We start from the raw sequence: 16,459 nt of genomic DNA on the forward strand, positions 1-16,459 counted from the left end.
TCTCTCTCTCTCTCTCTCTCTCTCTCTCTCAAATAAATAAATAAAAAAATAAAAAAAAAGAATTAAGTGAGATAAGCACATGATGGTACCTTACAATAAGAACTAAATCTATTTTAGCATCTTTCCTTGGGTTCATTAATAGTTTTCTGTTTAGCCAGTTATTTAACAAATACTTACTGAATATCAATGATGTGGCAAACCCTATAATTAGTCTTGAACATGCAGTACATTGGTGAATATAGTCAACATTATCCTAGGGGCTCCACTCTTGAGAGGAAATAGAAAACAAGGAGAGAGAAAGGAAAAGACAGAATAGCGATAGGGAAGAACAGCGCAGGGTTTGGGTAGCTCATGGCATTAGCTGATATTCATTTTGCTTTCCCACTTTTCTGCTGATCTTAAGGGGAAAAAGCTATCTTCTAACCTTTGTATTCGCCTTAATTAGTCTTAATGTAAGTTTTACAGCGCTTGTGTACCCTTTGAAAAGGCTGTGGCCACCACATAGGGCAGAGAATTTCAGACAGATGCTGTACCACTGACAGCTTTTCTGGATACAGATGGCCTGGCTACCTTTCAACCTGTCATTACATTTCCCTTTTGAAGAAAGGTCACAGGAGAGATTTTGACAGAGTGTTGCTATTGATATTTAAGACCCTGACTTTCTTGACCCCCTTCAGTTGAACCGTGTGCTAGCAAGTGTGGTGGAAGCCTGGTGGTTGCCATGGGGGATAAGGTCCTGACAACAGACATGGGTCAGGTGTCTATTTGGGATCGCTCAGGCTTGTCAGCAGCTCTCCATAAAGCCAGCTATGAGGTTTTCATTGGCTCACCTGTACATTCTGGTAGGAGCAGCTAAGAGCCACTCAACATGCCCTTCTCTCTTTGGAGAAGCTCCAGGGACTAGCGTTGCTATCTCACCATCCAGATCACAGCTGTCATTTCCAAATCTCCTTGATATTGCTCAACCAGGTCCATCAACAACCTGAAAGTGAGTGGGGGAGGGGTGCACAAGCCAACACAAATATCCAAGAGCTTCTGCACACCATACATTGTCCAGCTCCACGCCTCCCTCTATGTGTGAAAAATGTCGTTAATGAAACAAAGGTGGACATTTACTTTCCAGAGTCACAATGCAAGGCCACCTGTGTTGGCTTGCTGGGGCTATTGTAATAAAATAACACAAATTAGATGACTTAAACAAGCATTTATTAGAGTATGGAAGTCCAAGCTCAAGGTTTCTGAGGGTCTTTTTTTCATTTGGAGGCCTCTCTTCTTGGATTTAAATGGTTGTCATCTTTCTGGCTCTGCAAATAATCTTCCTTCTGTGCCTGTCTGTGTCCAAATTCCTTTTTCCTTTTAAGGACATTATAGACTGGGTTAGAAAAGATTCTGAAGTCCTCAGGTTCACTTAATTATTTCTTAAAGACTCTGTCTCCAAAATGAATCACATTTTGAAAGGCAGGTGTTTCAGACTCAAGCACAAAAATTTTAAGGGGACAAAAGTTGGCTCATAGAAACTTCTGACAGAACTGGGGATACAGCTCAGTAGCAAAGCAGCTGGTAATTGTTAGGTCCTGAGTTTGATTCCCAATACAAAAAAAAAAAAAAAACCAAACCTTTTTTGTAGACACATATAATATAAATCTAGAATTATATCATCAAAAGGCATCAGAATATAAGTGGTCAAGATGAGGATCACATGAAACTTTTCAGCTGAGAATCTCAACATGCTTTATGAAAACTTCTTACAAAAATAAAATACAAACCACAGAAGTGAAATTTCACCCGGAATCCAAGATCTGATACAAATGAAAATTCATGTTCTTCCCCATAGACTGACCTCCCCAAGGAAGAATTCATTCCTATCACCTTTCTATGGTTAAAATAAAAAGAATTTTTTTTGCAGAACTAGAGACTTTTCTTCCTGCATGAAACCATTCCATTGTTAACTCAAATTAGGAAAACATTCTAAAAGAACCTCACAAAATCCGTTGACATTTTTGTTGATGAATTAAATGTTTTCAAGACACAATCTCATGCTCCTTCTTCCCCAAGTGCTTTTCTTTATCCAGAGCAACAACATATTTCAGAAGCTTTTAAACTTGAATTGTTCAAAGTATTAAAGGGAAAGGGGAATCAGAGAATCATCTTGATCTTCCCTGGCAGTTGTGTAAAATCTAATTAACGTATCAAGTTTAAAGTGTTAGGCCTACGCTCCCCTGACCCCTGCAGCTTCCTGGAATTCTATTGCCTAGAGCTGTTCATGTCTTCACTTTGCTCATCCTACATGAGATGGTCCAGCGGAGGCACATGGCTGTGACACACTCCACAACATGACGCTCCTGCATGTCAGCCCAAATCTACCAAGAATCAGTTTGTCCAATCTCTAGCTCAACTAGAGTCTAAAGTTCGTATATTTGAATGTGGGGTGACATTGCTTTCTCATTTATAAAACCCACCTCTGGTTGGAGTGTGGCTGCATGCTGCGGTTCCAAGTGTCTACATGCATGTTGACTGACATTGATCTGTCGGCTTGATGACATTGTTTTTCTTCCTAATTGCTCCTGTTGCTCGTCCTTTCCAGCTTTTTGGTGCTCCTATTAGAATGACGGATGAGCATGGTTCTCACTGTTAAGAATTAACCTGGTAACATAAAGCCTCAGGGAACCATGCCTCAAGAGGACATGTGGCTCGGAGGCAAAGAAAGCAAACTAGCTAACAACATCACTCTTATCTACTTTTTGCATCTTTTGTAAGATTATGTGTCTTATTTTCTGGGTCTCAGTTTCTGCATCCATGCACTGATGACGTGGTTCATCTTTGTTTTTTAGTGGGAAGATTAATGTAGTAGATTGAAACCACTTGTTTATCTGAGAAGCCTAGGATAGAGCAGCAATAAAAATAATAAGAATAAACTCACCAGTTTATCAAGTGGAAACAGAGACATCAATGAGCAAGAGATACATTCCGAGGATGGAAAGTGGATAAGCCAGTAATGTCTGAGTTACGTTTCCATCTTTGTACCATGAAGTGCCTGCATAAGAAAGAAGCCTGCACAAAGTAAGCTTATTTGTGTCCAACACCTTAGAGAGTCTCAGGAATTACCAGCAGCAGGCAACTATAAAGGCAGGCAGCAAGGGAAGTAGGAGAAGGCCCAAAATAGGAGAATTGGTACCAAGTCTGTATGGGACTCCCAGGTCTCTTCCCTTACCCCACATTTCCAAGCAAATCCTCCTTGCCAGACTAGGTTTATTCTCTGAGGAGGATACACCTCTCTCTGAACAAAAGAGAGAGTGGGAATGCCAGGCCAAGGAGGGAGGTGCCCTTCTGAGGTCCTTGAGAGGGAAGCAGAATCTGTGTCTAAAATGAATCCCTTTTCTGAATCTCCCTTCTGTGGAAAGTGGCCACTCAAGAAAAAGAGCTGGCATGATTCACCCTCAGAGTTCCTTACACAAAAGCCTTAGGCCCTCTCCACCCCCAACTGTTAGAAAAGGAAGAGTAAGCTGGACGCAATCTGTTAGCTTCTGTCTTCTTGTGTCCCTTTTGTCAGGAAGCTTCCAGAGGCTACGTTCCAGCAAAATTAGTATGTAGACAAGAGGAGAATAGAAAAGGTGGGATGTGGGGGTGGGGGAGCAGTAAAAATAAAAAGTCCAACATGGGAGAAGAAAAGAGAACAATCTGTGGGATCCTGACAGATAGCTACAGGAAGGAAGTCTAGAAGCAGAATGAACCTAACAAGGCAAATTTCAAACTGATTGCGCTGGGCATATTGTTATGTTTACCATTATTGCAGATATGCAGAAGGCTGAGCAAAAGAAAAATAAAAGTATGTATAAGTAAAAAAGTAAATATAGCATTTAACATTCCTCAGCTGTGAAATAGTAAGTCCATCATAGAGAATATGATTTAGTCCCAAATTGTAATGACTGGGAAATGGGAAGTCGGGGAGAAGAGAAGGGGATGAAGGGGTGATATGAAGACAGCAAACTCTTTGATTTATTTATTTTATTTCTTATTTATTTATTAATTATTAGTTTGGCACAGGGTCTCGCTACACAGCTTAGACTCATAGTGATCCTCCTGTCTCAGCCTCCCCAGCGCTGGGATTACAGGTGTGCACCACCACTACCAGTTTCAGTGGCCAACTCAGCGTGCCTGGGATCAGGGCCTGTGCAGCATGTGGTGCTGGGGATCGAACCCCAGTCCCTGTGTTTGCCTAAGTAGGTGCTTAGTCCACTGAGTTATCTCGCTGGCCCGCAAGATCCCATTTTAAAAAACAAATAAAAGCAAAACTGACCAATTATGATGTTAATTAGCTAAAATATTAAAATTACATTTAAACTATAAAGCTTAAATATGTATCATTACATGAAAAGTATTTTACAGAACATTAAAAATTTGAGGTCTTCCAAAAGGCAGAATTTTATAAAATTAAGTCTTGAAAATAAGAATGGAATTATGTGATATTGCTATAGTCATATTCAGTGAGATTCCTTCAGTCAGAATTTTTATTATTCAAGCATATTGTACATTTTCTTTGGTTGTTCATTAAAAATCCGAGCTCCTTGGAAGGAATATCAGTGTGTTTGGAGGCCCAGGCTGGGCGCACACAGGCGTCCCTGAGCATTTGGATTAGAAATCCTACAGAGCCATCTATTGCTAATGCAAACCTGGCCAGGCATCCTGATTCTAATCTCATCCCAGGACTAGCTGAGGTTTTAGCTACTGAATGGAATGTTCAGCTCTGTTGAATGCTAACTAGTGCCAAGCGACGTGTGAGCCGAGTGCTCTGGGAGGCCGGGTGATAAATCGGAGAGATCCCATGAGGCCTGGGCCTCTTCTCCAGAAATATTGAGCAAAGAGTTTCAGCTACCGAAAGGCCTAACTTTGCACTGTAAAAACTATCATTCAACAAACCAACTAATCAGAAAGAAGAGTCCCCATGCCAGTGAGAGCGGAATGTGAGCTACTTTCGTCTTTAGATGCATTTGATCAATAATTAGATCTTCAGCGTGCCTTTCAACTTTTAGGTAAAAAATAATCACCTTTCAGAACACAGAGGATTTAAGAAAATTCGACAATAATGGTTACCTGGCAGTTTGGGGACCAGGTATTGTCCCCTTCCCCATTCACCCTGCCAGATACATTTTAGCCCTGACTTAGTTAATTCCCATAAAAACAATCTCAGTGTTTTTCTTTTTTTTCTCCCCGGAACTGGGGAATGAACTCAGGTCCTTGCACTTGCCAGGGAAGTACTTATTCTACTGAGCCATCTCCCTGGCCCCCCAAAAAAATCTCAGTGTTAAAATAAACTTTGATATCTGAGCAACCTAGTTCTAGGTGGGTGATTATACCACAAAGTCACCTCAGAATCCAAACAGTTATGGAGGAAGGGAGGGAGTAAGGGAGGGAGGGGGAGAGAGAGAGAGAGAGAGAGAGAGAGAGAGAGAGAGAGAGAGAGAGAGAGGGAGAGAGAGAGAGAGAGCACACTGGTACATAAAGGAGATAAAAGAGAGAAAACTTTTTTTGAGGGGGAAACTTTTTTTTTATTAGATTCCTTGTTTAGCAAGAAGTACATACCTACCCCAGTGCAACTTCCAAATATCCTTCTTTAGGCAACGCAGAATACATAATAAGGGTAGTTGATTTATGTTTAGAAAATCCATATACATTTTAAATAAAGCCACTCAAAAATATACACTGTCAAAACACACTTATAAGGGCCAGCCAGATAGCTCAGCAGACTAAAGTGCCTGCTTAGGCAGAGCACAGTGGCTGGGGTTCGATCCCCAGTGGGCCGTGTCAGCTCCACCCCCAAAGAGCACTGAGATGGCAATTGAAACTGGGCGTGGTGGCACGCACCTGTAATCCTAGCACTTGGGAGGCTAAAAACAGGAGGATCACTAGGAGTCCAATCTGTGTAGTGAGACCCTGTAGACCTTGTACTAAATACACAAAAAAGAAAAACTTATAATTTTAAAAATGTGTATGCACTTCTAAGAGTTTGACAAAGAGAAAAGTACAAAGTAAAATTGGTCCTAATTTTAGCATTCAGGAAATACTTATTTTACTAATACCTTTTCAGACAGCTCTCTGTGGACACACATAATTTTATTTACACAGAATCATGAACTTTAGCCTGTAGTCTCACCTGGAGATCTATAAAAACACTGATTAGATAAACTTCCTCCAGCACAGAATAACCTTTCATTCTGATTTTAAAAACCTCACTTTGTAAGTGTAGTAGCTTGATATTGCACATTAAGAACATGTCTCCAAACTGCTCTTCTCAATACAATAGTCACTATTTATGGGTAGTCATTTAAATTAATGAAAATTGGGGGCCGGGGAGATAGCTCAGTGGAATAAGCACTTGCCTGGCAAGCGCAAGGGCCTGAGTTCAATCCCCGGTTCCGCCAAAAAAATAATAATAATAATAATAATTAATTAATTAATTAATAAAAATTGAATAAAATTAAAAATTCAGTTCCTGGATTGTACTGATCACTCCTGAAGATCTCAGTAATACATGTGGCTGGCAGCTACAGGACACGACAATAGAACATAGTTGCATCATCCCAGAAGGCTCTATTGGATGAGGCTGTGTTGAAACCAAATGTTCTGCAGATATGGGCCAGTGGAAAGCTAGAGTTTTGTTTATACACCTGAATTTTCCAAGCACTTTGACTTTTAACTCAGCCTCTTACAGGGTTAAATCTCAACTGTAAAAGTCACAAAAGTCACAACTCACAGATCAGCCATTTGGACAACAATGGCTAAAAGAAAGATGCCCCCTTTGTTTGCAATGATACTCAAAGAGTATGGCTTTTGGCTTCTTCCGCTACCAGAACAACACTCCTTAACACCATGTTTCCTTGGAATGTCATGGCCCTTGCTCTCTGGAAATGAGTGTGAGAGCTCATGGATAGGTTTCCCCAGGAGACTGGGATCCATCCTACATCAGCATGGGAAAATCACTCCAAACATCAGAATATAAATAAAACAAGAGCAATTAAAAAATTAAAGAGCAGCAAGGTCTGGGAACTGGATCCAAGCCAGCCACCCACCTGCAGTTCCCCTAGATCTTAATACCATACAATGAGAGGAAAAAAAGTGGGGGAGAAAAAAATCTCCATGTGCTGAGTATCTCATTCTCAAGCTGAGCAAATAACCCTCCCTGTTTTGGGGTTCCTGTGTCTCTAGAGAGCAGCAAGCTAAATTTCAGGCTTGTGCCAATAACTTCAGAAGATAAACTTCTAATTTATTTAGCATTTATGTTCAGTTTGAATAAGCACCTAAAGTTACATGCTTTCCGATCTCATACAAGACTTCCTACCCCACCCCCTACCCCCAAAATCTCCGGAGGCTGAAATTTTGGCAGCAAAAACAAATATTCTCACAGATTTCTTATCCTTCATTCTTCCACGTAAATTTTAACTTCCTCAAATATATCCCTTAGGGCTTTCATTCCAACAAGTCTTCCTCCCATCCTAGTAGGAGTATGGAAATATGACCAAAAGAAACTAACAGCATGAAAAGGGATTTTCAGTTTCTACAGATTCTCAAAATGTTTCAGTTTGAGGTCTGGAGGGAGACTTGAGGTTATTGCTCGGTTGTTGTAAACTGCCTTGTCTCTGCTCACAAGCCTTTTTTGGTTGGGTGGGTACCCACACATTTTGTCACAGAGATCAATCCAAATCTAGTCTCAGGAACGGCCTCCGGAAGGGCTATTTCTTTTATTGTTAAGTTGTTCATTTCTCTGCTCAATACACACTTGCTGAGCAGCTGTTATGTTCTAAGGGCAGAACTAAGCGCTGTGTTTACAAACATTAACAGGAACGACTCCTATCCTTGAGCAGTGCTAAGGGAGAAGAAAAGCGCAGTAATTGTGATGCGTGCTAGGATGGAGTTCCACCTCGAGGGGGCGCTGTGCCAGTCAGCTTTCCAACACTGTGACAAAATACGAGAGAAAATCAACTTGCAAGAAAGAGTTATTTCATAGTGGCAGAAGCCCATGGACACTGTTGCTTGGCCCAGTTGCTTTGGGCCTGAAATTAGGCCAAATATGGCAGAAAGGATGCTGTGGAATAAAACTGTTCACTTTGGGGTGGCTAGGGATCAGAAACTGAGAGAAAAAGGGTCTAGGAACAAACTATATCCTTCAAAACCATGACCCCTGGTGACCCTCCTCTTCCAACCAGATCCCAACCTTTTAAAATCTCCACCTCCTGCCGACAGTGGTTGCCACTGAGGACAAAGCCTTCCAACACATGAGAATTTGGAGAACATTCTAGATCCAAACTATAGCCACTGCAAATTTGGTGAGTGACAAGGGGCTCCAGAGAGCTCCCTCCAGAAGGATGTACCTGAATGGAGTTTTGCAGGATATCTATAAATCAGCCACATGATGTGGATGGGAGTAAAATCTCAGCACATGGAAGGGTCAGGATGGCTCAATGTTTGTAGACAGTCAAATAAATTAATGCCACTGGTACAGCTGACTGGCAAGCAATGAGGCTGGAAAGTAGGCTCAGAGAGGGGGCCCTCTGTTTCATCCCTGAAGGTGATACAAACCTACTGAAGGACTCTAAACATAAAATAACAGCAGAGGGTCATGGTTTCAGGACAACTCATGTGACATGATTATAAGGAATCATTGAAGGGGAGATACACACAAGGAGAGGACAGGAAACACCAAATAGAAGATAACTTTAGTGTCTAAAAGGAAAAACTGTAGCAAATCTTAAACTAAAGGAGTAGTCTAGACATGAAAAGTGCCAAATGAAATGAAATATTAGAAGGTAAAACTATCAAGATTCGATGACCAACTAGATAAATGAAAAGAATCTAGAAAGGTTTTAAAGGACAACCAACTGATTAAAAGCTGTATAAGCCATTCAATATTCATTTTGAAAAGGAGTTTGTATTAATAGGTCATCCACCCTGTATGGAGACAGAGAAAAGGGTGGCTTTTCTTTGTGTATCATGACTAATTCTTTTTGTCCCAGGAAGCTTTGCTCCTCAGATAATGTTCATTTTGTAGATTTCAGTGATCCTCTCAAAAGCAAACAGTCAAAGAAATCCAACAATCTCTGGTTAGGTAGAATATTTTGGATTGGAGTATAAATCTGTACAAGACAGTTCAGCCATTTGGTCACTGGTGTTTCCTGAGATTTATTTTGTACTGACCCCTGCATGTACAAGAAGAGGAAAATCTGTATTCACATTCTTCATCAGCCCATTTTCTTTACATCTTAATATTTTTGCCCTATTTGCTTATTTCTAGTTATTATCATCATACTTTACTGCAGTAGCCCTCAAACTGTAGCACAAATAAGAATAATCTTGTTAAGTTATATCTTCTGGGGTCCTAACCCCGGGATAGGGCTCATGAACTTGCATTTATAGCAATCAGGGTGCTACCAATACTGCTGGCCAGAGAGCCATTACTTTATAGCACTGAGAATTCTCTGTGAAGCAATGTCAGGTTCTTTCCTGCAGTCCTACAGTATCCATAACACGGTATTGACGTCAGTGGGAATTACACAGGCCCCAGAGGTGTCATGCTGAGGCCCTAAGTGTTTACAACCAGCTGCTCTCCACGTACGTCACTTTTGTCTCCTGTGTTTCAGTTGTATTCCCCCTTGGGCATCACTGTTGCTATTTCCTCATAAGTTGCTGCAGTTACATCTCCTGGTGAGGTCAAACAGTCCCAGCTGGAAAGCTTTACAGATCAAGAACACACTTCCTCTGTCTGAACTTCTGTTACTCTACCTGAGCTCTAAAGTCAAAGATGAATATACTGATCAGCTAATCGTCTTGAGAGGGTCACGAGATTTACCAAACATTAACAGACACTGCGAAGGCTGCAATGGTCAGCTCTGGGACAGTCATGCAGTTAGCCTGGACCACAATAAAGATAAATGGGTAAGAAACTGCCTTAAAAATAGCACAGGCAATTTAATGGCTTGCCAATTGCTTTGCCTGTGAGGTTTTTTTCTTGTGCATGATTTGAAACTGTGATCTCTCATAGGTAGAGCAAAGATCCTTTCACTTATTTATAACATTCAAGATTTTTTTCCTGGTTTTTGCCATCATGTATAAATTTTGTAATTTTGCACATGGGAAAATCAAACAGACAATTATTTGAGTTATTCAAATATTGAGAGAAATGAGTGAGAAGAAGGAATAAATTTAAAGGATATCGTAAAACAAATAGCAAAAGACTTGGTTTCTTCAACAAGGGGCTTAATGAGACAGAAAAAAAATAGCTAAAAAGAAATAACCCTCTGCTTCTACTTCTTTTTGATCAAGAGAAGGGAAGCTATATAAATGAGAAGATTGAGGAGGGATTGGTTGATGTAAAAGACTGAGTTCACTTTGAATGTCCAGATGACAGTGGGACAGCAAAGAAGAAGGGTTTTGACAATATTTTAAAATGCAGAGTTGGAGTCTAAGTGAGAAGGTGGCCTAAGGGATAGTGTTGGGAGACCTCTAGAAGTGCATTGGAATTGAAGCTTTGTGAGTGGGCCATGAAAGCATCGTCAGACAGGGGTCACCTTGGATTGGATACCTCTGCATATTTCCAGTTACGTGGTGTTGCTAGAGAGCCATATCGTGTTGCCTTGGAGAAATTCCTCAGTGCCGGAGCATGTGCCCATGACTGCTTGCACATGTGCCCACCTGTATAGAAAAACTGGCTTTGCTGCACACTTCAGAGGGTGAATTGGGGGCACTTACAGTTCTCTCAGAAAGGCATAATAAAGTAGTCTGACACGGCACGCTAGCTCCCATTAAAATGCCTGTAGCTCATCTCCTTTTTCCATATCATTCATTGCCATGTGACACTGATGTGGAGATTCCTTTCAGCCACATTTGAAAAGCCTCCCTGAAGTTGCAAACCCAACGGTTTGGAAGAGATGTTTCAAATAACTCAAAATATACAGTGTAAACAAACTGGCCTTTTAGTATGAAGTGTACTAAATTAAAGAAACCAGATGCTTTGGTTGGCTTGGAACAGCCAGATTATGATTGGCTTTCCTTCACTAACCATTTTTCTGGGGGCCTTCTCACCACCTTCTCTTCTTCCTCCTCCTCCTCCTCCTCCTCCTCCTCCTCCTCCTCCTCCTCCTCCTCCTCCTCTTCTTGCTGCTCCCTGTTCCCCTCTCTTTCTTTCTCTTCCCCATCCACTTCTTCTTTTATCATAAAAAGACACAGGAGACACATCAACAACAAACAGTTTCTGAAAGCAGTGTTCTTTTCCTTAATATAAGCTCTTCACTTATATTCGCTGGAATTTGCTTACTGAAGACCTGGTATAAGAGTATGAATCACACCTTCACCCATGGTTCTAAGTGTGAAAAACTTTCCTATGTAACAATTTTATTTGACTCAAAAATTAAACTGTACATCCTTCCCTTTTGAGGCTACTGAGACATTTTTTTCAAGGACTCTAGGAATCATTTAAATGGATAAATCTCCAAGTTATTTATCTACCTGAAATTAAGAAGCCTCAAGATCCTCTGAGAGGGGTCCAAACCCAAAGACCCCAGGTTATTAAAAATTAGATGAATCTTCATGCAACCAAGAGCATTTTATTCCCTAGGATAAAACATTGCACTGGCCAAATCTATGCCACCTCAAATCAACTGATACCTTGGGAAAGTACTAGGTAATAGGGTTGAAACTGACTTTCATTTGAAATTTATCTGGAGAACTGTACCAGGAATGGATTTCCAGCTTGAGCTTGGAGATCAAATTTCCAGAAAGAGAAGAGAGAGAAAATCAGTGAGGGAAAAGAAGGTAAAGAAAGAAAAACTGTACATAGCCTGACACCAGAAAAGGAGATCAACACTGTTGTTTCAGTGATTAATATACCTTATTGCTGGAGGAAATCCCATGTTTCTGTGACTCAAGTAAATATTAATATTCTTTATCTAAAGGGTTAATTATGGCTTACCTAAGAGAAAAGTGACTGTGGAACACTTTATGAGCATACAACATTCTGTAAGTACTAGTTGTAAAGAGCCAACAGCCAGTTACTGTCTCACAGCTATTAAATCCTACTATAGTTCAGCTGGATGGGGAAATCATTTCTAGGACCAAAGCACCTAAACTGCGCAAGTTTTTCTGCTTTCCCTTGAGGGAGAAATTTTTATTGTGCTTTAATAAATCAGGTCTAGGAATGGAACTGATCCCAGATAATTTAGGTGATAAATTTCACTTTAAACTTTCAGGAGGTGGGAAAAAAAAACTAAAGAAACTCTCCACGGTTTCCTTTTGTCTCCAAAACACCCATCACTGCCCCCCCCCTTTCTCTCTGCTCCCCTTTCCCCGCTGGTCCTTGGCTTGCAGCTGACTGTGGGTCCCGCGGCTTCTTTCTGGCACTGCCAGACGACGGGTGGGATGGGCCGGGCACCACCCTGAAGGTGAATGTCCCACTGTGCTCCCAACATGACTGGGTCTCTTCAAAGATACAGTATTGTATTAAATATATTTTAGAGCTTTTAAATGCGATCACTGATGCACTCAAGATACGCGAGATCGTTTGATTGCTTCGCATTTTATTGCACAGCCTAATTTAGCATCCGGGTACTGAAACAAGTAAAGAAAACTAGGTAACACCCTCCCTGCCGCCATCCCTCGCTTCTCACGGGCAGGACAAAAAGGAATTATTATTTTCATTAGAAATTCTGCATAGAAAATGAGTCAGGAGAGTCTCTTTTGTGCTTTGGCTTTCTCATATGTACTCCCAAAGTCCTGCCCCGCTACTAATCTGTTTTGAAATTGATAGGGATTTCTGCCAAGCAAATGCAAAAACTTCTGAGCCTCGTAACCCAGTTTGTCTTGCTTTTGGAGCATGCAGAGAGACTGAGTGTTCAGAGAGGCAGCTCCAAGCCGGGATGATTTTTGGCTGACGGAGTCCGTTAACAACCCCAGGCTGATACGGAAATCTTGACTTTCATCACTGCTGGCTGCTGGCTATCCAGGGAAAGCAGCGCGGAAAAGAAAGAGAACACAGCAAAGTAGGAAAAAGAAATGTCAGTACGGAAACCTAAAGGAAACTTCAAAAACTCCCGCTTTTTCTTTTCAGTGCAGCACCACTTTTAATCCCGGGAAGCTGGTGTTAGGTGTTGTGTTAACCGAGTGAGTTTGCCGCGTCTTTACTCGCTGGCTTCACAGTACCCCGACTACTGTGCTTAGAGCACGATTCGGGTGTGGAAGGCAATACTGTAGACACGAGCATTATTTTATCATATGCAACACCTTCGGGTGATTATTCAGCTCTCAGCTGTGAGGGATTTTGGGATTACTAATTCTCAGAATGCTTGTCCATCGGGCTCTTATGGCCGTACTTTACTAGCTGAGTTTTACAGTGTCATGTCAGGTGGTGAGTGCCTTTTTTTTTTTTTTTACCTACTCATTTTTAACCTTTGCCTAACAGATACTTACCGTGCAGTACTTTCTACTAGGTCCCAACTAAATTCCTCCTGCCAAAGAACTCCCGTCATTACTTCGTTTTCTGTTTTCAGGTTGTGTGCCTGGGAAACTGGGGTTTAACCTCTCAGGAGACTGTATAGTACTGTAGCCAGTTATGAATACTGTGTCCCTTTCATTTGCATCTACTCCTACATCGGTATTTCTTTCCCATTCTGATATGAAGCTACTTATACTTTCAGGACTCTAATTCTTTCCTTAATAGATTTTAAATATTTCTTTATGTTGTCTGATTTTTTTCCCCTCCATTCGCCTACTTTTGTGCTTCTTTGGCCCTTTGTTGAAATTTTTCAAAAAGAGACATAGCCCGATATTGGTGCACACGAGGATCCGGCCCCTCTCTTTTCCTCACCAAAGTATCCAGAAGAACTCATAAAAGCCTTGACACCCTCCTGAGCATGAGTGCGCATTTCACCCGAGAGTGACTTTTAATTACAACCCCTTTGCCTATGGGTTAAAGATGCAGATATTTTGCTCAGAATAAAAAAATGTAAAATGGAAACTACTGTCGTTATAAACCCGGTGACAGCTTGAGAGTGTCAGCAACCAAAGCTGTGTGCGTACGGTGCCAAGGTAGATGGAGCAACGCCGGGAAAGAGTATTGAGAAGCCAGCTGTTATTCCCATTGGCACGGGAAGGTGCCAGTCACCACCCAAACTGCAGAGAACATGCGCCAGAGTCTGGGGAAAGAGTGCCTTTGCATGCCAACCAGAAAAGGGCCTCACTGTTTCCATTTGTCCAGATTATCTCGGCAATTGCTTCAGTACTCCGCTGCCCTTAGCCACCCATTCTCCCCTCACAGGTTGGAACGAGAAAGAACGCTCCCTGGGGAGACACCCTTGCCTTTCATTTTTCACATTTTTTAACACATAATGTTATGGTTTAAGTGTTGCTTGTGGCAAGGCTTGGCATGTTGTGTGAATTAATGGTGCAGACATGAGCAAACATAAGTGGAGGTAACTAAGTCTTCCTTATATGGATTTAGAAATTTGTCAAATTTCCAAAGCTCTTTATCTAGGAACCAAAAATTTTGCTAAAAAAACTACCTCAAAATATTGCAAAGAAACTTTGTTGTCTCCAAGCTGATAGAGGGGGAATTTTTTTTCCTTAATTTTGTTTACCACAAAGTAGGCAAAACAATAAATACTTCCTCCTTGTATTTATTCTAACTTGGAATTTAATACCAGACAAATGAGGCTTAGTGGACTTTCACTTGGGCTGTATGTAAATAATTTTGGTTTGTTGTTGATATTGTTTTACAGTCTAAAAGCATTAACCTAGAAAAGCAATTAGAAAACAATAGTTTTGTGACCTCACTTTTCCACAATATGCAAAGCTTCCTCATTGCAAAACCCAATCTTCTCCAGAAGGAAGATAAAGAGATACAGAAAGCTTCTCCTATATCCATAGTCTTTGTTTGGAGCAATTTTGTTCTTCTGTGTTTATTTAGAGGTTGTAATGCAACATAGCTATGTAGCAAGCAAAGTTATGTACTACACTTGCAATTGGGAAATCTTTTGCTCTGAGAACTGGCCCAGAAATTTAAACAGACAAATAAGCAAAACAATTCTATTTTCCATGGTTTCAACAAGTCAATAGCAGTGGGAGAAAGTCTTTGCTCTAAATCACGTAAGGCACAGTGGACAACCAGTGGCAATTCTGTGGGAACATCTGTCCCACTGCCAATATACCAATGTCCCCAAAAATCTTAAAGTTCAATCTCACTCAGCATATTTCTTTTATGAGGAATGGATTCACCAAGCAAATAGGTCGCTGAGAAATATTCCTGAAAATTGGACAGAATGGAGATAGGAACTGAGGGAGATTGGGGTAACCGAGACTCAGCACAGTGGGTACAGGCTATTATTACAATGGAGAAGGGAAAGAGAAGAGGCTGCCCCATGACATGGGAAGGAAGCAGCATGATGCTCCTCAGAAAGAGATTACAGAACAACTCCTGCAAAATGACAACCTTTACTTCAAAACCTCACAAGCGCTAAGATGTGTCGTGTGAGTGGTACTGAGCTGAGTGGCCTGACTCAGAGAAAGGATAAGTCTGGGATTAAAAAAAAATTCAAAGCGCAATGCAAGACATTACTACATGCCATAAGGCAAAATGGGATTAAAAACTGCTGAACCAAAGACCACCTAGTATATAATTCTATTTATTGATCTGGCCAGAATAGGGAATTCTATAGACACAAGGTAGAACTGTGGTTGCTTAACGCCATGAACTGTAGGGTGAAGGGCTAGGATGGTAACAAGTTAAAGGTACAGTCTCTCTTGGAGGTGATGAAAATGTTCTAAATTGACTGTGGTGCTGGTTGCACATGCCTGTGAATATACTAAAAACCACTGCATTGTACACTGTAAATGGGGGAATTGTGTGGGTATGTAAATTATATCTCAATAAAGCTGTCATTGAAAAATGTGAAGCAATAAAATTTGGAAGGAAAAAAAGCCAACTAAATGGAAGAAGCAATAAATACTTCAGGAATGAATCTTCTTCCTCCAGCCCCCTGCCTCGGCCTCCCCTCCTTCCCCACCTACTCACAAGAAACAAAACAGAGAGCTATAAAATATCCCTGCTCACCTAGAAACAGCGAAACACAAGTCAAACACTCCAGAGAACACAGGTGCCTCATTTCCTACCACATTCAGAACCCACTTAAGTGCGAGGCCCAACTCAGCCCCAGGAGAATTACAAGCTGATGAATTATGGTAGAGATTCTTTTCCAGACAAAAGGGTTTTTGCTCACAACCACACAAATTTTTGGATGAAAGAGAACTTTCAAACTGTTTGAGGTCATCTTATAAATAATGAGAGAGAGAGAAAGAAAGAAAGAAAGAAAGAAAGAAAGAAAGAAAGAAAGAAAGAAAGAGAAAAGAAAGAAAGAAAAGAAAGAAAGAAAAAAGAAGAAAGAAAGAAAGAAAGAAAGAAAGAAAGAAAGAAAGAAAGAAA

General features: G+C 40.9%; 1 protein-coding gene across 2 annotated transcripts in view; it reads left to right on the top strand.

The window, feature by feature from the left end:
- Pde7b (phosphodiesterase 7B) overlaps window positions 1-16,459 on the top strand; it is a 346,847-nt gene that overhangs the window by 229,938 nt on the left and 100,450 nt on the right. The window lies entirely within an intron of this gene.

This window comes from Octodon degus, unplaced genomic scaffold (assembly GCF_000260255.1).
Source record: "Octodon degus isolate 3935 unplaced genomic scaffold, OctDeg1.0 scaffold00024, whole genome shotgun sequence".
NCBI lineage: Eukaryota > Metazoa > Chordata > Mammalia > Rodentia > Octodontidae > Octodon > Octodon degus.